The following is a 26409-nucleotide window of genomic DNA, read 5'->3' as shown; positions in this document are numbered from 1 at the left end:
AAAAGCTAACCAACATCTGTAATATTATCGCACCGTGAGTGTAAAACCATAGCAAGTGCAAATTTTTCAATTTCGAGATTTAAATGCAAAACAACTGCAAAAGTCATAAACTTGATAATGTAAAATTGAAGTTACTGCAAACTTAAAAATTTTCATTTAAAAAGACAGATATTTGGGTTTTACAATACAAAGATTTACTTCCATTGTTAATGTAAAACCATAGTATCTGCAAATGATTATCCATGACTAATTGTGAAACCCGAGCATCAGACGCATTCTTTTGGTGAATGCAATGTGGCATTGTTTTTATTATTGTGATAGCAGGCAATTATTGAAATGATTCAGTGTTAAGACTTTGATAACGCATCCAGACGTATTCTACAACACATTATTGTTTCCTTTGATTCAAGTAATGTAGTGCAGTGTATTTTGTTTTTATCAAATATAAGTTTAAGGATTCGAATGATGGTGGAGTTAGCTTTAAAAGCTGAAAAACTTCTAAAAAGGTAAGACTTTGTGATAAATATTATACTAAAATGATATACAAAACTAACCTCAATATTATTATTGTTATGAAACTTATTATTATCGACTTATCTTATGTACCTATGTATTTATTTTATGCACCTACAATAATAAACTCTTTCAATTAACACAACAGTATATCAATCAGATCTATGATATTTTTGTTTTTGCAATGTTTTGCAACAGATTTTCAAAAATGTGACAAGTACATTTCCTGATGCTGAAGAACCCATGTTGGATATAGATAAAGATGCTGCTGGTTTGCAAGAGGAACAATACCCATTATAATATAGGCTTTTTTCAACCAAACAAGGACCTATGTGACTTTTGTGAAAAATATAAAAATTGCAGTAGCGAAGAGAAAAATATAATTCAAGTTAAATAATATATGACATTCATCAAAAAAAATAAACAATTATCGAGAACACAGAAGGCGAAAGACGAATAAAATAGTATGTTGCTATAATCTGCAGGCCGTATTATCAACACCAAATGCCCAGATATCAGTGCTATATTATAAAACAAAGCTTTCAACCTATAATTTTACCATCTTACACACATTAATAATAAAAATGGTTACTGTTTTGTTTAGCATGAAGGGACTACAAACAAAGGGGCCAATGCAATTGGTTCTTGTGTTGTAAAATTTTTGGAAGTTAAATCAATTGGGAAGGAAGTCATTTTTTATTCGGATAATTGTGCCGGACAGAATAAAAATAAATTTATTACAGCAATGTATTTATACGCCCTCCAGGATTTTAATATCCCAAAAATCACACACAACTTTTTGGTCGTAGGACACACCTAGAACGAGGGTGACTCTATAACACTCTTGCATAGAGAAACAAAAAAATAGTCTTGAAGTCAGGTCCAATTTATATACCAATACAGTGGATTCCAGTGATTCACTGGAAATTGGCACTGACGAGATTTTTGATTTTCACAAGTTAGCAAATGGGGCAATAATTTTCAACTCAACGAAAATAGTAAAAAGGTTAGTTGGGTAGACATTTGCGTTATTGAAGTGAGGAAAAACAATCCTTATTGCCTGTTCTATAAAAATAAGTATGAAACAGAAGTGTTTGATGTAATAAATATTAGAAAGCGTCAGGGCGGACGTCAATCAGTACAACCTCAACTACACAAAGCATTTATAAAACCACCTCGGATCTCCGAAGCAAAATTAAATGACTTGATTTCCCTATGTTCATCAAAAGTGATACCAGAAATACACCATATTTTTTATAAAAAAAACTTTCATCTACACATTTAAATACAGATTCAGATAATAATTGACGTCGATAAAATTAATTATAAAAACATTACAATTATTGTAATTTGCTATTTTTATTTTGGTTTAAAATTGTATGCATCTATTTTAATAAATTATAGTTAGTAAGCTTAAAATATCAAAATATTATAGGTAAATATCATTCTTGATTTATTTAATAATAATATAATATATTATATTATAATGGTATTACCAAAGTTCCCAATAAAAATCTTACTGCAATTCAGGTAACTGCGAAATATCAACATTTTCTATGCATCATGAAAGTGTAAAACCATAGCAACTGCTAAAACTTGTAATCTTGATGGATTTATATGAAAAAAAATAAAACTAATAAAAGAACATGTCATAATGTATACATACACCAAATATTATTGTTTTATTTTAGAAACTCTATTTATCCTGACCAAATGAAAACTTCAAACCCTTATATCTCCAAACTATGTAATTTGCACATACGTTGGTTTTACACTCACGGTGCGTTATGTATTCTTAATTCAACGAAAACAAAATAAGTATGACTAGAAAGTTTGGACTATTTTTGTCGAATTTCCCATTGCATACCTAAACTATTATGGTTTGATTTAGGCAGGGTATAATTGAAATTTTAAAACTAACCAGCGCCGTCTGATAATTGTATTCTTAGTTCAACGAAAAAAAATATTTATGACTGAAAAAGTTTAGTGTGCACCATTTATGTCGAATCCTACAGCCTACCTCCATCCCTCGCCACTTCCGTCTACTGTGAAAATTAGAGCATTTACATGAAACCTACTCTTGGTAACATTTGATGATTTTGTTTGGTTTCTGGCGCTGACAGGTTTATAGGTATAGTTAAGTAGGTATTGTTACACCCCCGATTGATCCCCATTTGGGGATGTCTCTGTGCATATAGAGAGGCCCGAGTTGGTATCAAACCAACAACTAGTAAGGGTTGATTGCGAAAATAATTAAATAATGTTAAATATCTGACCAGCAACATTGTCTGAATGCCGTTCAAAAAAAATACGAACGGCAACACCGTATTTCTACCGCTCGTAAGCGGCCGTTTGTTTGAGCGCGAGAGAAGCATTTTTGACAGCAACGCAGTAAGCAGTGTTAACATCGCTATCCGCCAAAATGAAATTGAAAAGAATTTTTTAAAAATGTAACCATTGGTAGATATTAACGTTAATAAACCTCACCGTTTCCACCACAATTCCGGTGTGTTATTTGTCCACCTCCAAGTCCTGAATCCAGACGAAAATCCATACAACGAAACAAAGTGACAGCGTGCTTCCCACTTTCGAAAATGGAAGGAAATGTCAGTATATACCTAACCAATTTGTAGAAAAAATGTAACAAAAAACGAATGGTGATGGCATTAAGGACGGCACTTTGCCTAGGGACGTCAGTTTTGAGTACAGCCATATCATTTGATGATATTTATTGGCGTATAAAAGCATTGAGAGTAGATAAGACTAAACCATACGCCATCTCAGGTCTAGGTTGTGATCTCAACTTACTGGTAAGGAGGCGTCTCATTTTGAGAATGGCTGGTAGAAAGAACAGTGAATAATCCTCCGAATTCACGGACAATTCATATTGCAAATCGTGATCTATGGACCAAGTCATGCGTATATGAATGCCATGAACGGGTAGAGTATAATGGGGACTGACTGCAACAGTTTAAATCTTACCGCATTGCATTCAATCAATTTTTGTTTCTAACTAAAACAATAACTACCTATATAATGATGGATGACAAAAACCTTGACAATATCAATTCAACCGTAAAACAAATTTTGCAAAAATCTTCGTTCATTTTGGCTAGTTGGACTTGAAGAAATCGACGCATGCAAATAAAATTAGTTTTTAATATAATTTTTACATCATATTCTTTAAGAATTATTCCAATAATATGATTTCCAAATTATTGTAGGTACATTGCATGGAAATAATATATTATCTATATATATATAAATGATTGTTTGTTTGTTTGTCCCGTATGCGTTCCTATACCATTCATCCGATTGCGATGAAACTTTGGTGAGTTGTTGTGTATATACCCGCAAAGGTTTCTGAATTAAAAGGTACAACCATCTTCTTCTTCTTCTATTCGTGTGCGTTCCTATACCATTCATCCGATTGCAATGAAACTTTGGTGAGTTGTGCGCACGCCCGCGTAGATTTCTAAATTACAACTATCTTCTTCTTCTATTCGTATGCGTTCCTATACCAAATTTGGAAAATCTATGCTTCTCACATGGACAGCTGTATGTGGCCTGCTCACGCGTTGGAAAACCTTCTGATTTATTCGTGTACGCACCAGACGGAAAAACAAAAAATATTGTGTATCCAAAAACATTTTAATAAACAGAATTAAAACACAAACACTTTCTTTCTTTGAGTGGCATTGCAGCGCATGCCGGGTTCTCGCTAGTTATTAATAAAGACATTTACAGCATAATGAAGCCAATAAATTCTTTATGGTCGAAATAGTAAATTGGTTGTAAAATATACGTCTAATGACCCGCTAATTTTTGAATATTCCATATTAAAATGTCATAAGGTCATTTTGGTCATAGGCATGTTATTCGTTATATGTAATTATTTTTTTAGATATTATTGGTGATAGGCACAATTTATTCAAGATGAACCTTGGCCTCTTCCACTGCTTTTTATCGGTAAGTCCAACCTTTTGGACCTCCAAAATCAAACTTAACTTGGAAAAGCCTCAGAAACGTCGTCCCTAGATTAGAAGAAATCTTAAAACTAGTAGGATGCGAATACAAATCTATCTGCTATAGGTCGGTCCTTAGTATAGAGCTTCGGATACGACAACCACAAGACGTTTCGTCGAGAAGCAAGTCACGAATCTGGTGTTTATTACAATGCTGGTTTGGAAAAGTGGATATTACATGGTGGTGTTGCATGTATAATCCGGCGAGTGACGTATTGCTCTTCCTCATAATAATTATCCAACTTCCTGGCTAGATTAATTCCTCATCACCCCGCGTAATATCCTCATGTGCAAACCATCCCTGTAATGTACATCTGGTATTCGACTTCTTGATATATTGTGTATTAATGGTCCGGCAAGTTATAGGTAAGTGTTCGAATCCCACTCAATCTAAGATTTTTTTTAAATGATTTTACTGATATGACTGTATGACTGCGACTCGCTGTCATATCGCCTCTTCTCTTCTAGAAGAGGATCCGCCGATCAGATAGGTCCTCACTACAATTTTGCTCTTCCGTCTTACCCATCGCCAGGGCACCTTTCAATTCGTCGACATTCTCAAAGATATCCGCAAATTGCAGCTGTACTCTGTGTCGGACGGCACACCCGTTTGTGCCCTCATTAATTAATTGGTCTTTCGACATAATTAGCATGTTATTTAAATGAGGTAATTAAATAGTAATTAAATGCAACGCAGTCAAAAAGTTAAGTAAAAAATGTTACACTCTTATCTGTGTGTATTTAGTAATTGATTTAAAAAATAATTAAGAATTCAAGACCATTTCCGCTTCTAAGTGGAACATAGGCATACACATTTTTCAAACGGGAATAGGGTGTTATAATAATATAATCGCGGAACTTATTAGGTCATTGCTTTGGATCAAACAGACATTGAAAAACACAAACAGACCAACCCGCCCCGTACTCGGTCTTAATCAAGCGTATGCCGAGGCTCTACGTTTGGATGTGAAGTAACAGCAGTTTTTTGTTACGCGTGGTAATGTTTCAACCCAAGGGCCAAGACCGAAGTCCCCATGCTCCTAAGTGAGCTTTGACTGAGTTTAATGAGTTGATTTAAGTTAATAAAAAGTCCCATGGGAGAGAAAAGCAAAGAGAATTAATATAAATGAATTTCATGTATATAATATAAAATACAAAAAAAAAACAATACTGACATACAAAAACTATGCGAAGAGATCTTCACGATCGCAGTAAGACACCGCAGTTTTTTTAATAGCTATACAATAATTATTGACAATTGAACAATTAAATTAATACGTGATTGCCAGATGCGGGAATTGAATTTGCACCCACGGTTTCAGAGACAGGCGCTTTACCAACTATTTCTCCGTGAAGCCACCTTATCTGGAAGTTTACCTTAAGTAGGTGTATAAGTTTTGACTAACATTCATGTATTTATAATAAGAATACGTACCTATTCGAATTTATATTATTTTGTGAATGTATTGAACGATAATTTCATAATCACCCCATTGTATGTAGGTATTGACAAGGCCAAAAATTCGATTTATCTGATACCTAGATAGTATAACATACCTCCCATTGGCCTGTCAATAACTTAATAGAAACGTTTGGAAAATAAAAAATGAAATAAACACTACATTTATTATTACCAGTGTCTTGATCTTAAAAGTTAAAATCCAAAGTCACGAGCCATTGTTATCAACTTTTTGGCTCGCTAAAAACTTGCACTGACTACTTTGACCCACCCAAAACAATTGCCGACGAAAGTAAAAATGAGAAAAATCTATCGAGAAAAATGTACTGTTTTATGGCAACATTTCATTCATTGTCTTAATTTTTTGCGATAAAATTTTATTTTATCGACAAATAAATAAGTGCATTTTAAAATGTGATAGGTAATAGGTAGATATTTATTATTTTTATCTTTGTCTATGCCGCAATAATTGTTTATTAGCTAATAAATAAATGTAACGTAGCACGAACTGACACTAAATGAAAATTCTTTCGATTGTCTTCAAGTTGCATTTTAGAAAAATGAAGCCAATATTTTGTAAAATTTATTTTAAAAACAGTTTTGCTTTTTGTATAGGTCAAGAACAATATTTTTTATTGTTCACAAATTTTTATAAACGGAAACTATTTGAGTCATTTTTACTGATTTATATAAAATAGATACTACCTAGTCATTTTCATTGTTATTTATTTTCCATATTTATATAATAAAATAAAACAAAAAATAATCAAAGCTCATATTAATCAAGATAATAACATCGATTTATGTGTTTATATATTCCGAAATAGTGAGGTGAGTTTGGCTTCAATATTGTTATACACGTGTGTGTAGGATAATTTTTTTTAGATACGTGATACGACTTCTGGAAACACATAAAATAATACAAAAAAACTTTCATTCATCGTGCACTGGCAATGTTTATTACTACAATAATTATGCAGGGTTCTGTAAACCCATACACTATCTCAAACAATTAGTAGTGGGTATGTTGTAGTTAATAAATTGCACCACTTTGAGACCAGTGTGTCTATTCTATACACAAGGCAGCTATCGACGGTAGTTTATCATATTTATGTATTGAGGCGGTTAATTCTTACAATAAGTTAACCGTCTAAATTGTCAAAAAGTGCTATATTCTAAAGAGCGGAATGCACAATCTAAGATTTCGTTCCTAAGGATAAGTCGCCGAAAAGCATGACTTAACTATAGACAATCCTGAGTATAGAGTTAAGGAATCCTTAACCATAGACTACTTTTGTTATGAACACGCCCCCTTCTGTATTACCATTTACCACTGACAGCTGCTGTCAAAATAAATTCGCATGTCTATAACACAGTCCATACACTCAAATTCATTTGACAATGTATCTCAATATGGATATTGATAGTGTTAATTCGTTTGGCATGTACTTGCAGAATATTATTTTATTTTTATACGCCAGCCCGCAGAAATACAAAATACCAGATGAAGAATGACACTTGATGCTAGTGTTACCATGTTAAAAAAAAATCTTGTGGTGCCTGTGGAATAACGTATAATGACTTATAACGGAAACATAAGAGTATTATAATTAAATATTAATATGTATTTATAGTTATTGCATTTATAAAATGCAGTTGTCATATTTTTGTCATCGTTTAACGATTATAAAATAATTTACCTAATTTACCTAACGAGAATTTTTAAATATGGTATTATTTTCAATATAAATGATCTTAACTAAGGACAGTGTTTCTGCATAGTGTTTTCTGCTAAGGAAATTTTAGTTATGACAAATTTTTCTGCATTCCGCTCTTTAACAGTCCCTCTCTTGACAGTGCTAACTTTGTAGAGATGGACAGTGTTGACAGTTTAGACGGCTAAGTTTTTGTATCAATTATAATATTACTTCAATACATAAATATGATAAACAACCGTTGATAGCCGCCTTGTGTATAGAATAGACCCACATATAGGTAACGGTGATATTTAAAAATATGTACCGCCAAATTATTAATATTAATTTATAAATTGTAATTCTGTATACTCGTACCTACACCATAAAGCGCATAAAATAGATTTTTTAGATACTGACGCCTTGTGAAATTACTTCCAGTACACATAACGTATAGGTATGAAAATCATACACTGCTTAGGGGCGTCACGTTCTAGGAAGCGGCAAATTAAGGAAAATAACGCGGAAGATTGGCGGATGCGGTGCTCACGGAATTACGCGGATTTTTAAGATCAATGAAAATGATTTCCAGAATAAAAAAAAACTATGTGGCGCCAGAGATGTATGAATGGTAGAATTTTTACTTCTGAAGCCGTTGGTTGCGAGTTTGAATCCCGCGTTTACCAAATTGTCATATTGATTTTTCGACGTGTATTTATATCCAGACCACGGTTTTAATAGATTAAGGGCGGACGTGCTCAGCGTGGGTCAAAATGGAGCTTTTTTCTATTTTTAAAACATGATTCTGGACATACCTTAAACGTTGCAGATAATCAATTTGTATAATTTTGAAGTCTTATTATCCTTTATATTTATTTTAAACATTTGATGACTGCATTAAGTATTTTTATTACATAAAATAGTATTCTTTTAAACCTATCGCTCGCTGCTTTAGAATATAGTCACATTTCAGTACATAACTGTGCAGCGGTGTTAAAATTTTTTAAACGCATTTATAAAACCATTAGTATAATTTCTGACGAGTTAATTTTAGTAAAATATTTACGATAAAAAAATATATAAATTACCGTTTAAAAAAAAAGATTTTTTTTCGGTTAGGTACATGTTGAAACACGCGCGTTAACATCATTTTACTTCCTACTTCAATTATAGTGTGTCAATTTATGGCTACGGCCGTATGTTGTAGCTTAACCACTGGGGAATGCCAAAATAAATGGCGTATTTCAAAAAAACACTACCTTATTCTTAGGTCAATAATTATTATAAAGCAATTATTATTCGTAGGATGTTTATCACACTTGAATGGTCAAAAACATAGCTTATAATGAATATCTTTAGAATTATCTTCAAATGTGTTAATCTTGCCCATTTTTCGAATAATAAAATGCCTAATTCTTGTCAAATTTGGGATCACAGAGATTATCAATATAATTTTTATCGAAAATATTTTACTAAAATTATCTCGTCATAAATTATACTAATGGTTTTATAAATGCGTCTAAAAATTAATAAATGTAAAAAATCTTAACATCACTGCACAGTTATGTACTTACTGAAATATGACTATATTCTAAAACATTAGAGCGAGAGGTTTAAAAGAATACTATTTTATGTCATCAAATGTTTAAAATAAATATAAAAGATAATAAGGCTTCAAAATTATATAAATAGATTATCTACAACGTTTAAGGTATATCCATGATAATAGAACAAAAGCTATATTTTTACCTACGCTGAGCATGTCCCCCTTAAGCGAATGACTAACAGCGTCATTCGTAAAAAATATGAAATCTTCACACCAGATTGTAGATAACATTATAAGGTAGCCTTCTACCAAATGAATTTTAATACAACTTCAGGTTAAAATGGTAAGGGAGGATATCTTAACTCAAGAATGTCACTGCCTATAATTTGTCATATGAGAGAAGTCCAGGAAAAGAGAAGCCGGGTCTCACATAAAAACTCGTCTCGCCTGCAACGTGTCGCATACGTCGATGTGACGTCATCGATATTCACAAAACACACGTTGCCAAATGGAGCTCCGCAGATTGGTCAAATGCGAGTTTTTAGTTTGAAAAAAAAAGATGTTCTGTTGCAATCGACAAGTTTCATGCTTCTCGGCTGCGAGTCGAAGACACCAGGACACATACGAACACCTACGAATTGGTCATTCCTATACCGGCTCGCCGTTAGCCGCATCAAAATATTTATACTATCGAAGGTTATGTGCGACTGTCCTTGGGTAGATGTGCGCGGTCTTCATATTATTGTGTTATGCAACACGGGATCGACGTTCTTGGAAGGTTTGATTATTTTATAGCTGTACGGTAGACAAAGCGAGTTTAGATGTGAGATCCGGCTTAAGATGGTGATTGTTTTGCTGATTGCCAACCGTAAAAGCGAAACAATAGCATAGCTGGTCGATACGCGACCAAGTACGCGAATATATAGTGGGTAAGATTGTGGTCATTATTCATATCGATCAGATCCTTTACTCGCTTCACGGAATAATCTGACAAGTACGATTGATATATGGGTGGTTCACAATAATTATGGATCTAGTCCATCAAAATCGATCCTGAGATATTTGGACCTAAAGTTAAAACTCCTTTTGTAAAATTCAGGAATGATTTCACTGTATATATTTACCATATTTTGATAGTACATGGATACATTTAAATTAATTGTCGAAACATAAAGTATATTCAGGCTTTATTAATATTAGAAAATTAATGTTAGAGAATACCTCTTTATACTGCTGAAAGCTATTAAAATGGACATGATTCACATTTAATTTGATGTCTTATCAATATTAGTATTGTCATTTATGTGGAAAATTGTAGAGCTACGATTGTGATATTAACACAGAATATAGAAATCTGGTTTATCTAGCCACTGAAACTTGATCGATAATTATTGTGAACCACCAATATATTATATTTTTTTTACAATTAAAAATTACAATAACAATAGACAAGCAAAATCACTATTCCATTTACGCAAGCTCTAACTAAATCATTAAAAATTGTAATTTCCTCTTACACAACAAAAACAATTCCGAGATATCTAAGAACAGGAAGGTTTTATTTCACAATTATGTACTTATGCGGTATTAAAAAATATCATCCGATTGTATTGAGATAGGTCCGAGTCACACAATGCTAAAGCTAATAATATGACGCTTCATAAATTTTGATTAGGAAACTACAATATTTTAAGACGATCAATTACTTATTGTATATTGATTGAATATTTTCCGCATGACTGCTCACGGTTTTAATAAATATTAATTTAAAACCTACAATTGCATTAGTTTTTTTTTAATAAGTTATTGGGCCAATCGTAAAACTTTTACTCTTACGAAAAGTTTGAATTGCAGTGGACAGTTTTACCTTTTTTACATCGATCACTTGACCGACTAACGCTAAGAATAACAAAGCAATGATTTCTCATTGATATGTCATCAACACGTTTTTTATGATAATGGCAACACAAAGACAAATAAATAAGTCTAAAATTTGCACTCAAATGAAGTCTTCTTTTGTATATTTTAATAAATCGAAGGTCGGTCATACATAATTTTATCTCACAGAAAAATGATTTTTTCCTAATAACGTATTCTAAATAAGCGCGTCCTAACCTTTCTCATGTCACGGCACATTTACGTAGGTAGGTATGTACCTAACTTTTATTTTTTAAACTATTAAATTAACATTGAAGAGTTTTTTTGTAAAGCATACCTTATATTATTATAATACTCTTATTTTAATTCGCGTGTGCAAGGACAATTTTTTTTAAATGCTGTACCATTTGAGGAGAACACCAAATTTGCCATATCCTGTTCATACTACACGCTCATTGTAAACTATTAGGAAGTGGAACCACCTAAAACATGGCGACCATAAAATAAAGGTGTCTAATATTATACGTTTTTAGGGATACTGAATTAAAAAAAAGCTCTATACGTTGTTGGAAGTCCATAGGGCGAGATATCCAACATGGCGACCTAAATATCCACCGTATTATTATTATAATGTGATAGTGTTTTTACAATATTTCTGGATTAACGTATTTTACGAAAAATGCTGATTGCCGGCATGACCCGGGAAAATGTAAGAGAACTGACAAGCGGCAGGGATTTTCGGAGTCACCATCTTGTGTCCATATGAGGAGCGGATATGGTCCGAGAAGAAGAATTAATTGTGTCGCTAGATTTCAAAATCAGCCAAGTCCATAATAGATGAATAGGAGAAAAACAGCTTTTTGTTTTCTCAAATACACAGTCACAAGGGTGAAAGTTTATATTATTTCGAATATAGAATATTTAAAATTAATAAGTTCAACATTTTGATAATGCAGAAATGTTAGAAAGCAGTAGTTCTTCAGCAATTCACAAAAAAGTCAAAAATACCTTAAAGTGGACTTGGCTGATTTTGAAATGTAGCGCACAATTATTCTTATCAGATACGTGTATCTGGGTTGAAAAAGCTACCTACTACTAATGATCTATTTTATATACTTATGTCAATTTTCAATTATACGCCATATTATTATCTGCCACAGAACAGATAATAAATAGAATACCGATAGGCTATCTTCAATACGCCGCATGTTGATGCAGGGTTTTTGAATGTGTGAGTGTCCTATGAAAATGAAGCACGCATTATGCACGTGAAATAGTGTGTGTAATACACCAACAATAAATGAGCGTAAATGCATAAACCGAGAGTAGTTTTCAGTATTCGACGTACAACGTATTCTTGACACGTGTGTAAGTTTAACCCGGATTCTTCCTTACTCGAGTCGGTTACCTGCTATTGCCTTACCCGTTAGGTATTTCAGTTCCCATTATTTCTGAGTTCCCTGTTATCTGCCCTACGTAACATTAGGTATAGGTACTATAATCACTATATGAAAGCGTCCCTATAAAAAGGGTCTATATGCAAAAATAAAAATGTTCAGAATAGATGAAAAACACTTATCCGAAACGCGAAATAAATAACAGTAAATTAAATGTTTATTGTGTATATTTTGAAAGATAAGCGTTTTCTCATATTAAAAATAATATTTTAAGATAATACGCAATAGAGCAAACAATAAAAACATAAAAAAATAGAAAAAAATTAAAGTAAAAGTATCAAATTGTCTATCACAATAATTATTATGTATAACTTTTTTCCACGTCAGCCAACCCTTTCGAACGAATTTTGATAAAAAGAAGTATGGCGATATTATGAAAATTATATTCCCCACATTAAGTATACTGTAGCCATTTAAATACAATAAAATTATTTTTGATACCAATGTATTATACAGAGTATGATCCTTTTTATAGGGTCATCTTCATTTAGTTGCGCTATGCGGACGGTAAAAGTAGCTTGCAGTAGTTGTAGTGGGATTGTTTCCTAGTATTGAAAGAGGCATTGCAGCAAACAATTCCAATGCACTCGCTAATCGCCTATGGCGCCACTGTATACCTACTGATTTAAATACAATAAAAAAAAATAACCTTTGTCGATGTCGAAAAGTCGATCGAATTTTAAGTGAGAACGTATTTTTGCGACACAATAATATTGTTGATTTGTTTTTTATTAACTATGTCATGATGATTGTGGACATGTTAAATAGGTTAGATTTATAATTAATTGTATTTATAATTTTACTCTAATATCTACATAAGCATATACCTACTGTCTTTTCTACTTTCTTGTTATACTGGTTATAATTTTGTAATTCATTCATGTAAGTCATTTTTATAATAATTATGTATTATGGCGCATTGGCCAATTGTTGTAATGCCGTAATACTCTTTCTAAATAAATATGTCTTTCTATCGCGGCACACCAGTTAACAAGCTCTGTTCTAAGTCAAGCTAAAGCTGTTAAATGTAAATTTTCAGGGTTTTTTTTAATATTAATATTTTTAAGTAAGTTGTATAACTCGTATGTTGTTTTTTATTAGTGAAATTAATGAATAATGTAAATTAATCATAGCCACACAATGCTATTGACATGTCCATCAAAATCGTAGTAGGTACATATTGTGAATATTATTTATGCAAACAGTATATTATTGGTAATTTTTCTACCTACATATTATTAATTTAGACATTACAATATGACTGGAATGATAAAAAATCATTATTTGCCCTGAATATTTGAAGATGATTAATGTACTCGTAAGTAACCAGTGCCACTGTCATTTTTTCATTTAAATGTCACTTTAAATGACAATCCCAATATTAAAATGATAATTTATTGGTTGCAAAATAAAAAAAATCATCAACCTGTTTAATTATTAAAGAAAAAAAAAGAAATGACATAATCAACAGGTGGCAGCATTGCATAAATATAAATATAAACCAATGAGTGTGGCTACCTATTTAAAAAATATATAAATTTTACAATGGATCTCGTCAATTTGAACAGTGAATTGGAACGTTTTTTATTCCGTGGCACACTCAGCGCACGCAAAATTATCAGGGCACACCAGGTAGGTATGTAGATTAAAAACTTTTGGACTGAAATTTTTTTGTATGAAAAGATATTTTGCACATATTTAATGATTCAATTAAAAAAGCAAACTTTTCGTTAAATTGAGATAATACAATTATTTGCTTATGTGTAATTTTTTTATATAAAATATATAGTAAAACGTTTGACCTGCTTTAAGTTTATGTCAAAGTTAAATTTGGGACTAAAAATTTAATTTCAGGTGGCACACTAGTTGACACCCATAGCATACTAAACTTATTATGGAGAACAATAATGGTCAGTGAGATGATTTGTCGTAGTTGATCGAATGAGAGAATGTTCGTTTCTGAAGCAAAATGTGGTGTCGGAAAATTCGCATTTATGTTTTCTTTTATTATTCCCACGTGGCATGTCTAAAGGACAGGCAGCGTTGCGCGGATGACACAAACGGACATTTGTAATCCTAACTATAAGCCCACGGATATACGACAAACACTGGTGGATGCGACTGGTCACATCGACTAATAGGTGAGCATCCCACCAGTGGTCATAGCTGCATACCAGGTGTTTATTGCTACGCATCGCAAGCGCTGAAAGTCTGGTAATAATGAATGCATTCGGGAACGTACGTGGGTCCATGATTGGCGATGGCTAGATTTGGATAATCTCATAGTCACGCCGACGATGGCCGAGCGGCTAAAGCGTCGGCTTATAATGTCGTGGGTTCGAAACCTGGGTCACATAAAAAAATCACATGTTGTTTTCCAATGTGTATTTGGAGTTAGAGTATAGACCTAATAGGTTGAGCAAGTGGCTAACATCTGTGGAGGTGCATATCGTCTCTGTTCTGGCAGAACACACTAACTGGAGAATACTAGTTTCGAGTAATTTGACTTTAAAGTTGTTAAAATGTTTGAAATGGTCTATCATGTGAGTTTATAAAGTAATCGTAAAAAGGATGACTTTAAAATAAAGAGTGTTTATTTATTAAGAAGGTTTCCAGATGGTAAAGTTTGAAATAAGGAACATTTTGGTATAACTAACTCAATATGTCATTTTTTCGAATTAGTGTCTTCTGCCAGAACAGTGACGATATGATCTTTGTAGGATTGGAAATCATTGGACACATTGCACTAACTGCCTCGGTCGATAATAAAAGCACACGCCACCGAACAGTCAGTGCAACTAAACGTAGTCCATCCGCAAGTGATGTAAAACTATTTAAATTTATTTCGTTATAATATAATTGTTATCGGGTCAAAAACAACAAGTACAATAATAAACTCAACATAAAAGATAAGTCCAATGTTTTAATATTATAATGTGTACCTATCCAAAATCAAAATATCGCAATAATAACTTGAATAGTTTGTATTATAAACCAACTCAACTACAAATGGTTTATCTCCACATGAGTGAATAAAACAACTACATTCACTCCCCTGCCGTAAAAAACAATGATACATTATTATAATACCGTCAAAATGGACCGCCCCCCCCAAACCATATTATTTATGTCTGAGCGCCTGATGAGGTAAATAAGTAACAGCGGTTTCTCATAACCAAACTCAGTTAATACACCTCTTTGTAAGATGGACATCAGATTATAAAGTCAAATATTTTGATAGATCAATAGCTTTACTTCCAATGTTAAACAAATCTATTGAACATTATTTTACAAACAAGTTTATCTAACAAGTTGATTTTTTTATAACGTTGAGATAACTAACTGTCATATCACTCATAACCATAAATTATTATCATGAGTCAGTCCAGTGATCGACGATGAAGATGCAGCCGTTCTTGACGCATGCGCTCATCATCATTACCGCTTTTCTGCTGACCTAGCAAAGGCCGGCCGAGTTCACAAATTAAAGACTCCGCGACCTTGACAACAGAAAACTTACCTGTGACGAGAATCTCAAGGTGAGCGACTCCCAGTTTATCGAAAGTAGTCTGTGAAAAAATATTATGCTCGCAGGATGCAACTGAATTAATATGATTTTGTTTTTTTTATATTGTATAGTCAATAGTGAATGATTTGATAATAACAGATATTTTTGATATTATAATCAATATCAGTTCTCAGGCGGAAAATATGCCTATTTAATCGTGTTATGTACAAGTATTGCTGTGCTATTGGTTACGAGAATTATTTGTTGGCCATTCGCTTGATAAATGTCGCTGCGAAAGGAGGAGACAGTAGCCAATCTGGAAATATCACAGACAAAAATGACATTCAAATTCATCAGGAGAGTCACAACAAAACTTTCGATAGAATTCGAGCAGGTGTGGGTTATTAGCATAGAACAGATTAATGAAATAACAACGCGAAAGACAGTCGCTATTTATATGACGGGTTAATGAGGGGCAAGCCATAAAACGCAACACATACAAATATATCTAAATTTTCTCCAATACCTATTATCAATATTGAATGCACGTTGCGTATACGTGCCAAGCGTTTATTTAATGCATAATAATTATGATACAAATGACGTAGATAATATTGAAAATAGTAGATTTTTTGACACTGAAGTTAGCGGCCCACAGGCTCAGCGTACGTTAAAATGGAGCTTTTATGCTATTTTCAAAGCATGATCCTGGACATTCCTTAAACGTTGTAAAAGCTCCATTTTGACGCACGCTGAGCATGTCCCCCCTTAATGGCTCCATCAAACCATACCCGCCCCGCACCACACCCGGTTTTATTATCGGCGTATCACGGGACCCTACTTTGGATGTGAAGCATCATTTTTTTTATGACTGGGAATGTCTCAGGAGCAGTTACCCAAGACTGACGTCACCATGCACTCAAATGTGCTTTGACTGAATTTACATGGTTTTAAGTTAAGGTACCCATGGGAGAGATGAGCACGTAGAGGCAATATTAAAAAATGTAGTAAGTAACAAATTAAAGCTGATACAAACCTCCCGAACATTCGAAGTGAAGAGATGTTCACGTTGGCAGTATGACGCCGCACAGATATAATATAAAGAGGGTTGTCTTCTGGGTAAGGTTCTAACAAGGTTTAAATTTCGAGTATGGAGAAATATGTTTTTTAATAGTCACGGCTGTATCATGCGAAAGAAAGCCGCATTTAATATTGGTACCTCATATTTGAGGTAAATCAGCGCGGATTGTATTTCTTGCGTTTAATGATCTGACAGTCATTAAGTAATTAACCGAATCAGGCTTCAAAACCTTGCTTTAACATTTATATATTATTATGTATTTTTGTGTTCTCTTGTTATTATCGCCAAGTCTCCTGTACCTACATGGTTGGGTGAAAGAGAAAGAGAGTCAAGGAAGAACACAGCAGACATATGACTTATGTTTGAACCTAAATACACATATTGGGGAATTGTCAACATACATATTATGAAGGTTCTGATGCCACCGAGTACAAATAAAATGTCCATCAATTTTTAATCATCTGGTCAGCGTTGGTACACCGGGAATAGGATCAAAGTAAAGATAGGCTACCGGCAGAAAAGTATATTGTATATCATGAGTAAAGGCCGGATCTTTCAAGTTTTTAACCGTCAACCCATAAAAAAACACATTAAAATGGTGGACGAATCCAATATCCTAAGGAGACTTTTGCCCAAATGATTCTTAGTATGGATTTCTACAATTTGTCAGTTGTTTTGTCTGGCAGCTCAGGTGCGATGGTAATTATTGTAATTAAGATAATCGTCTTGCCAATATTATAACGCGACTTGCGGCTACGACAAACGAATTCAAATTCGCAAAATGCAATTAAAAAGATCGCATTACAAAATTGATGGTTTGTTTTATTGCAGGTAAGTAATGGTAAACCATTTTTATAAAATGCGTGTAGAATATGTTTTTTCATAATTAAATATCGAATAGCTTTTGCGTACCTACCACTAATATAAATACAAATATTGGAAGATTTTGTCCGCTGACCCGTTTTATGTTCTAAATGTATCATATTGATACATATTAGTATTACAAGCAACAATACCGTACCTACATATCGATAAAAAAGTCACATACCTACTTGTTTATTTCTTTAGATATTTAAGTATTTTGAGGATGCTCTGCCCAAACTGGTCTATTTGATTATAAACTATTGACATTGAAGAATTTCATCAAATCGATCGTAAGAAATTTCATCTTCAAAATACCAGTGGCGTACATCTGAAGATGCGAGACATCCCTGAAAATATTCGTTTGAACCTACTATTATAATATTATGTATTGCGTAAGCCGTAATTGCATTCTTCTAAAGGTTTTGCAATATAATATTGCTTCAGATTTTCACTTAGTCATTGTATTACGTTAATATTTATTGTTGTTTAATTTAATAAAACGCATTTTTTTGTAGTACTTATTCCACTTTTAATCAATAAATTAGGACCAGTTTCGTTCGCATCAGAGGGACATTTTCAACTGAACAAGGGAAGATTCAGTTGAAAATGTCCCTCTGAGGCGGACGAAACCGGTCCTAATTTATAGATTAAAAGTGGAATAAGTACTACAAAAAAAATGGAGCCATTGTCGAAAACTACCCAATCAAGACTCGTAACTGGACAAAACCTGACATTCGAATGAAATTTTCAAAATGGCGTCCTATGGTATTTCGTAGTTCCATTTTTGGCCATTCTACAGGTAAGTTTGTAGGTGTGTAACGTTAAAAAAAAGTCCCGCCGTCCCATGTAATACTTCAGATTTTCACTTAGTGATTGTATTACGTTAATATTTATTGTTGTTTAATTAAAAAAACGCATTTTTTTGTAGTACTTATTCCACTTTTAATCAATAAATTAGGACCGGTTTCGTTCGCATCAGAGGGACATTTTCAACCGAACAAGGGAAGATTCAGTTGAAAATGTCCCTCTGAGGCGGATGAAACCGGTCCTAATTTATTGATTAAAAGTGGAATAAGTACTACAAAAAAAATGGAGCCATTGTCGAAAACTACCCAATCAAGACTAGTAACTGGACAAAATCTGACATTCGAATGAAATTTTCAAAATGGCGTCCTATGGTAATTCGTAGTTCCATTTTTGGCCATTCTACAGGTAAGTTTGTAGGTGTGTAACATTAAAAAAAGTCCCGCCGTCCCATTTAATACATTGTACGCTAAAGGCGCGCCGATTAGGTGGCCATTCGACATAATTAGCATTATATTTAAATGTTGTTATTAAAAAGAAATTATCTGATATATGATTATATTATGTATTTGATTTAAATACTTACATATTATAAAGTGTAAAGAACTATTCATCACATAAAACGACTGGTACCTAGATACATATTTCATTAAAACACTTTATAATATGTACTTTCGTACTTTTTCCACATTTATTCCATAATGTTGATATTCAACCGATTTTATCCTAATGGACATTTTCAATTGAATAACAGTACAAAATATAGGTAGGTACATATTATTGCATAAAAAGTCAATTAAGTATAGAGGACGTGGGAGTCGATTGTTTACTTGAACTAACTTGTTGGTGATATTTGTCCTTATTTATTAAATGACTGGTTTATATACATTAAGAAATAGCGTAACTTCAAAACTGTGAAAAATTTGCTGTGTTTAAAATTCACCTGCCGTAGGTGTATGTATCAAAAAAGGTTCCCGACCAATGACAAAAACTTGAAGACGATTTTATTGCTTTTGTCGCATGATACGTACAAGAAACCCACAACTTAAAAATGAATTATTTTCCATACGATAGTATGTATCATCATCAGCTGTAGTATATACCAATATTGCATATAAATTTATGTTTACATTTTAGATATAATAGTGCAACCATCTATAATACCGTGGATTTACAAGAATAAAATTACAAAGCGGCAGGTTTACATAGGTCGTAAGTGCATTTGCTAGTCACGCAGCCTTCGCTATCGAGGCTTGATAATTATATATTATATACTTACACAATATTATATATGTGACATATTATAATATTTAGGAATATTATATTTCATCCATTGTTGTTATTTTTAAGTTAATAAGTCAAAAGAATAATATCAACTAAGATTTAATAACAATAAACAAAAATGCAAAATGTACAAAGTGTTTAAAAGTACCTTATACACCTTCTAGAGGAAAGTGGTATAATGGTCCCTATATCTAACGGGTACGAGTGGCAAAAATATTAATCAATAAATTCTAATTGATTTATATTTTGTACTAGGTATTCTATTAGTCATTATTTACGACCCGGCTTATGCCTTCTGGCTTCTTCGTGCACTATGCGCACTCACCGATCGTAAATGCACATTGACATAATAAAAGATTGTTAAAACCTTCTTACCTATTAGTAAAGGATCAAGTAAAAAACAAATTTTGATTATCTGAAGTGTTTGTGAAAAACTCGTAATGAATATATTACATACTATTAATACATTCAATAGGTAAGCCCGTTAAATCGTCATTTCCCGTAAACCATGGAACCAGCTAATGTGAAATATCACAAAATATACCTACTCACTAAATAAAAACAAATAAACAATTTTAAGCTATAATCCATAATCGTTAAAACTGAAGTGATCTCGGATTTTAAGAAAATACGTAGATCAGTTAACAAACGCGCAGGTTAAGTTTTTTTTGTTTTTTCTACCATATTACTATAACATCAAATTATAGTTTCATGTGTGAACTCCCAGATTGGATAAACAATGAACTATTAGAACCAAGGTCAACTTGTTAAGGCAAATGGTAGGCACTGCAACTGTGTTATACCTATTTATATCTAATATTTTCTTGATAAAATAATTTATTATCAATGGTATTAGGTACTATATATACACAATGTATCAATGTCGACTAATTATGATTGTATCATTTTGATAACTTCCGAAATAAATAATTATATCGGGTTTATATATTTCATTGAAATAGTACTATGATATATAAGTTATAGTATTAGGGAGTAGCAATTAACAGAAAACGCATGTACTTACATATTTTGCATGATGAATATAAAGTTTTTGAAAATGGCCTATAAAATGTCAAAAAAAACATTACAACATCAGTACCTATATATTAAAATTGAATATCTCAATATGTCCAACCACTTGCTTGAAACACAAAAGTACGATTTGAAGTATCTTTCGTACGAAACTTTTTCTAAAGGGTTTCATTAACCACATAGGTCCGATATTCCCCATTTTACCCATCCATAAATCCATATAATATAATAATATGTTTTCATATTATATATTTTCGTAGTATCAACATAATATACGAAATCATTCAGATTTGGTACGATTTTAATAATACACTAGCTGTCAGGTCCTTCTCATTATGGGAGCAAGTGTGATTTGTTATTTGATAGTGAAAATAAAAGTAGTTTAGTAGAAATTTTAAACTTTGATTACAATAATAGGTATGTATATAAAAAGTGGAATATTATTAAATATTATAGATATTACTATTAACAACTAATTTTTCCACTCTATACGTAAGCGCTTCATTAATTTCTCTAAATAGTATAGTATATCTACCTACTAATAGCAGCGTTTCTATATAATTAAGTATCGATAAAGTCTCTTGCACATATTATCAATATCATTTATTTCATATTTCATTGTACCTACTACATCGTACAACTTATTTTTCTGAAAAACATAGGTTCCATAAATTATTAACGCATTTTTTAATTAAAAAATGTTGTAATATTCGAGTCCGTCCCAAAAAAAAGGACTCCAGATATCCGGTGTCTAATCATGAGCATATCTTTTTGCACAACAATTTCTTAAACGAGTGGTACCACTTATCAGCTATCAAAAACAGATTGCCTGACATATTGATTTGCAAAACCACACAATTATAAACACTTTCTCGTTTCTAATTGAATTATATAAATTTTGCAAATCAAATGTACCTATCAGTATCTATTGTTTACAAATATACATTCCTGTTATTCATCAGCTGTCAAAGTCAGACTATTCCTGCATACAAAAGCCGGTGGTATATCGATTTCTTCCTCTTTCAATTCCTCTGAGGCGGACGAAACCGGTCCTAATCTATTATATAAAAGTGGAATAAGTACTACAAAAAACAATTGCGTTTTATTAAATAAAAACAACAATTACTTGAGTCAGCTTTGTGTAAACACAATGAACTGCCTAAAATACTAAATAAAATATATCATAATATTATGTTTACATCAGTTACTAAATGTATGTATTTTTTGTAGACGGACAAAGTCGTGTTGAATTGAATAGCTACGTATTACCTAGATAATTATTGAGTCAAGTTAAACACATTATTATAATTATTTAAAAACGATCGATTTTTTGATACTATCCCACAGTGCCTATCGATTCAAAAAGCAGATTGATTTCAAGGTAAAGCATCCTCGTGATACGAATATTTTTATCATCTTTATGAATATTACATCACAGAGTCTGATTCAACGTTGGCAACGATATTGTCTTTAGACATTTCGCTATCTGAAAGCAACATTGGGATATGTCAAATACTAGTAGTAACTAGTATTTAACATATCCCTACATATCCCTGACATATATTACTTAGTTAATACTAGTTTCGAGATACCTAATTGAACGTTTATGCTATATAAACATATAAATGAAATAGTTAACTACATGTTTAATTTGTTTTGGTGCGTGTCTGTTTAGTGCCAGCGGCAAACAAATTTTGAAAAATAGCCGATATACTGGATTATTTGTTAGGTTAGGATGATATCTTAGGTGAGGTTGGGAAAGGTTTTTTTAATAGAATAAAATATTAATTATTATTAATAACCATGTCCTTGCTTTTTCATACAAGGCGGTTGTTAGTAATTTTGAACAATCACAAACACCCAGGCTTTGAGAAAATCACATAAATATTGTGTCCTCACCGGGCATCGAACCTAGAACTCTCGGGTGGAAGGCCAGAGCCTTACGCACTGCATCACAAGAGCCGCCGGTTAGGCTATGTTAAGTTCGGTTATCATTTTTAAATTCATGAATTTTGCCGAAATCGTTTATGAAAATTGCCGCTTTTCTCGCCTGGCTTCCGGTAAACAGAGTTGTACCTATGTTTTTCTGCAGTTTATAATATATGATATACGTAGGATTTATGTATACCATTATTAACAGTGGGTTATTTCAGTTATCACACCGTTGCTTTGAAGTTACATGACAATTTTAATAAATGTAACCGTTTCATTTGAAATATTTTTAAATTGGGTATTAAATTAATAAAAAAATCTCAGTGATTCATTATAATTATAGGCATAGCTTTTAGCTATCGATTGGCATACTTATCTCAAAATTGACCTTTTTCATTTTATCTCGCTGTTGCTTTCATGTATCGATGTATGCATTATGGAGAATATACGAGACTTCAACATAATCTGAACTCCAACTGAATTGCTTTCCCGATTTCACACAGCAATAGCTTATTCAAAAGAATCAAAATCACGTACGACTAAATGCCATTGAACATGATGCCACCAACCGAAGAACTTGTTATTTTACAAAATTTGTAACAGTAAGTAAGATAAAGGTAGTGTGTGGTGTAGTGATGAGTTTATAGCCAGAAACTGCTCTACACATAAATAATTCAATTATTATAAAATTAAAATGGTTGACTAAACAAAAATAATGTTTTAAAAGCACTCACAATGTTGTAAATAATAAATATCCATACTATCGACCGAAGGTACTCGATGGAATTAGAATCTCCTATCTCTATATATTATTATCCTAAGAGATTTTGGAAAACGCACCAACGGCCCATTTAAGTGATATTTTATTGTTATTTTTACATCTTCACTTCAAAATGTGCGCTACCGGTTCATCTACCGATCATCTACCGGACATCTACTACAGGTACGTGACGTTTGTATCCGATATTTTCTCATATACCGCATACGATTCGCCATATTTCTTTTAACGTATAGCAGAATGACGTCTTCGTCGCTTAAGACCTTCTAATCCTTTAATTGACTAACGGATTCGATTATTTTTTATTAAAATATCGTAATGTAGGCATTGGCGCACTTTTTTCCGGTGAGAAAACAATAATCTTGGTACAATTCACTACGTATATTATCTTTCAACAGCAGCGTACGCCACTGTCCGCCATTTCATAGATAACGTGATATTCCAAATTTGATTTTTTAAAATACTTCTTTGTGGCTATTCACTCAATCTTTTTTTATTGAATAATTACCTAGGCTACTAATTTCCATAGATCAGAATATAGTCATATTAAACTAACAAAGTTGCCATTGCAAACAATGAAAGAAATTAATACGAATTGTTATAAAGTTATCAAAATGAGTCATATTGTATAATATCCTCCTATTTTTATCGTCCCTATCATCATCAATCTTGACCTATCCACTGCTGGATGAAGGCCTTCTCAGCCTTATTCGACTCCTTACTTACACATGAATTGTTATATTTATCAAAATCAGTGATATTATATTATTATCTACCTATCTATATATAATGCCATTATTATCACGAACCTCAATAAATCCACTGCTGGATGAAGGCCTCTCTACGTTGGTTGTATTCTTGACAGTATTGAATTTCTAATGTTATTTATCTACATATTCATATCGTCATCATAATCATCATCATCGTCAAAGACCTCCTTAGCCTGATTCTACTCCTTTCTGTCATATGCATTGCTGTATTTATCAAAATCGGTGATATTATATTTATCTACATATTCATATCGTCATCATCATCATTATCGACCTAAACCAATCCACTTCTTAATAAAGACCTCCCTAGCTTGATTTTACTCCTTTCTGTCATATGAATTGCTGTATTTATCAAAATCGGTGATATTATATTTATTTACATATTCATATCATCATTATCATCATTATCATCATCATCATCATCGACCTGAAACAATCCACTACTTAAAGACCTCCTTAGCCTGATTCTACTCCTTTCTGTCATATGAATTGCTGTATTTATCAAAATCGGTGATATTATATTTATTTTCATATTCATATCATCATTAGCATCATTATCATCATCATCATCATCGACCTGAAACAATCCACTACTTAAAGACCTCCTTAGCCTGATTCTACTCCTTTCTGTCATATGAATTTCTGTATTTATCAAAATCGGTGATATTACATTTATCTACATATTCATATCGTCATCATCATCAACCAGGATCAATTCACTGCTGGATGAAAAGTTCCGCAACCTGATTCTACTACTATATTATACCTATTTCTATCGTCCTTATCATCATTGACCTGAACCCATCTACTGCTGGATAAAGGCCTCCCATGCCTGATTCTACTCCTTTCTGTCATTTGAATCGGAATATTATATTATATCTATTTATATTTCCATTATCATTATGAGTCTGAATCAATCCACCGGTGGATGAAGGCCTCTCTAAGTTGTTTGAATTTCTGTCGGTCATATGAATTGCCATATTTATCAAAATTGCTGATATTATATTTACCCATTCATATTATCGTCATTACCGTCATCAACCAAGATTAATCTACTGCTGGATGAAGGTTATCCCAACCTAATTCTACTCTTTTTGGTCATATAAACTGCATTTTTTTTAAAATTTGTGATTCCATATCATCATCATCATCAGCCTGAATCTATCCACTGCTGGATGAAGGCCTCTTCAAGTTGCTTCCACTTCTCTCGGTCCTGTGCATTGCGTTGCCACGTACTTCCGCAGAACTTTATCATTTCATCGATCCAGCGGCCTCTAGGTCTACCTTGTGGACGTTTTGTACTTCTTGGATACCACTGGATGACTAGATTTGTCCAACGATTGTCTCTTCTTCGAGCTATGTGTCCAGCCCATCTCCATTTAAGGCTTTTAATAAACTCTATTACATCGCAAACCCTTGTCTGCTTCCTTATCCACTCATTCCTCTTTTTGTCCTTTCGCGTTATGCCCAGCATGCACCTCTCCATACCACGTTGTGCTACTCTAAGTTTCTGGATCTCTCTTTTACTTAGGGTCCATGTTTCACATGCATATGTCATCACGGGAAGCACACACTGGTTGAACACTTTGCGCTTTAGACACAGTGGAAGGTCACTTTTGAAGACATTATTCAGGCGGCCAAAAGCACTCCAGCCTAGCTTTACTCTGCGAACAATTTCATCAAATATACATCCATCTATAGATACTTGTTGTCCCAGATAGATGTAGCTTTTCACCTGTTCGAGCTGAGTGCCATTGATGAGGATCTCTTTTTGGCCTGCAAAG

The 26409-nt window shown here is 32.8% G+C and overlaps 1 protein-coding gene across 1 annotated transcript in view; it reads right to left on the bottom strand.

Annotated features, from left to right (window-relative positions):
• js (jiangshi) overlaps positions 1 to 26409 on the bottom strand; it is a 197504-nt gene that overhangs the window by 10487 nt on the left and 160608 nt on the right. The gene's annotated exons all lie outside the window — the stretch shown is intronic.

Source organism: Rhyacophila brunnea, unplaced genomic scaffold (assembly GCF_057557595.1).
Source record: "Rhyacophila brunnea isolate RB1 unplaced genomic scaffold, BYU_Rbru_1.0 scaffold_14, whole genome shotgun sequence".
Lineage (NCBI taxonomy): Eukaryota > Metazoa > Arthropoda > Insecta > Trichoptera > Rhyacophilidae > Rhyacophila > Rhyacophila brunnea.
Note: the sequence above shows the minus strand (reverse complement) of the source record. Positions and strands in the feature narration are given on the sequence as shown.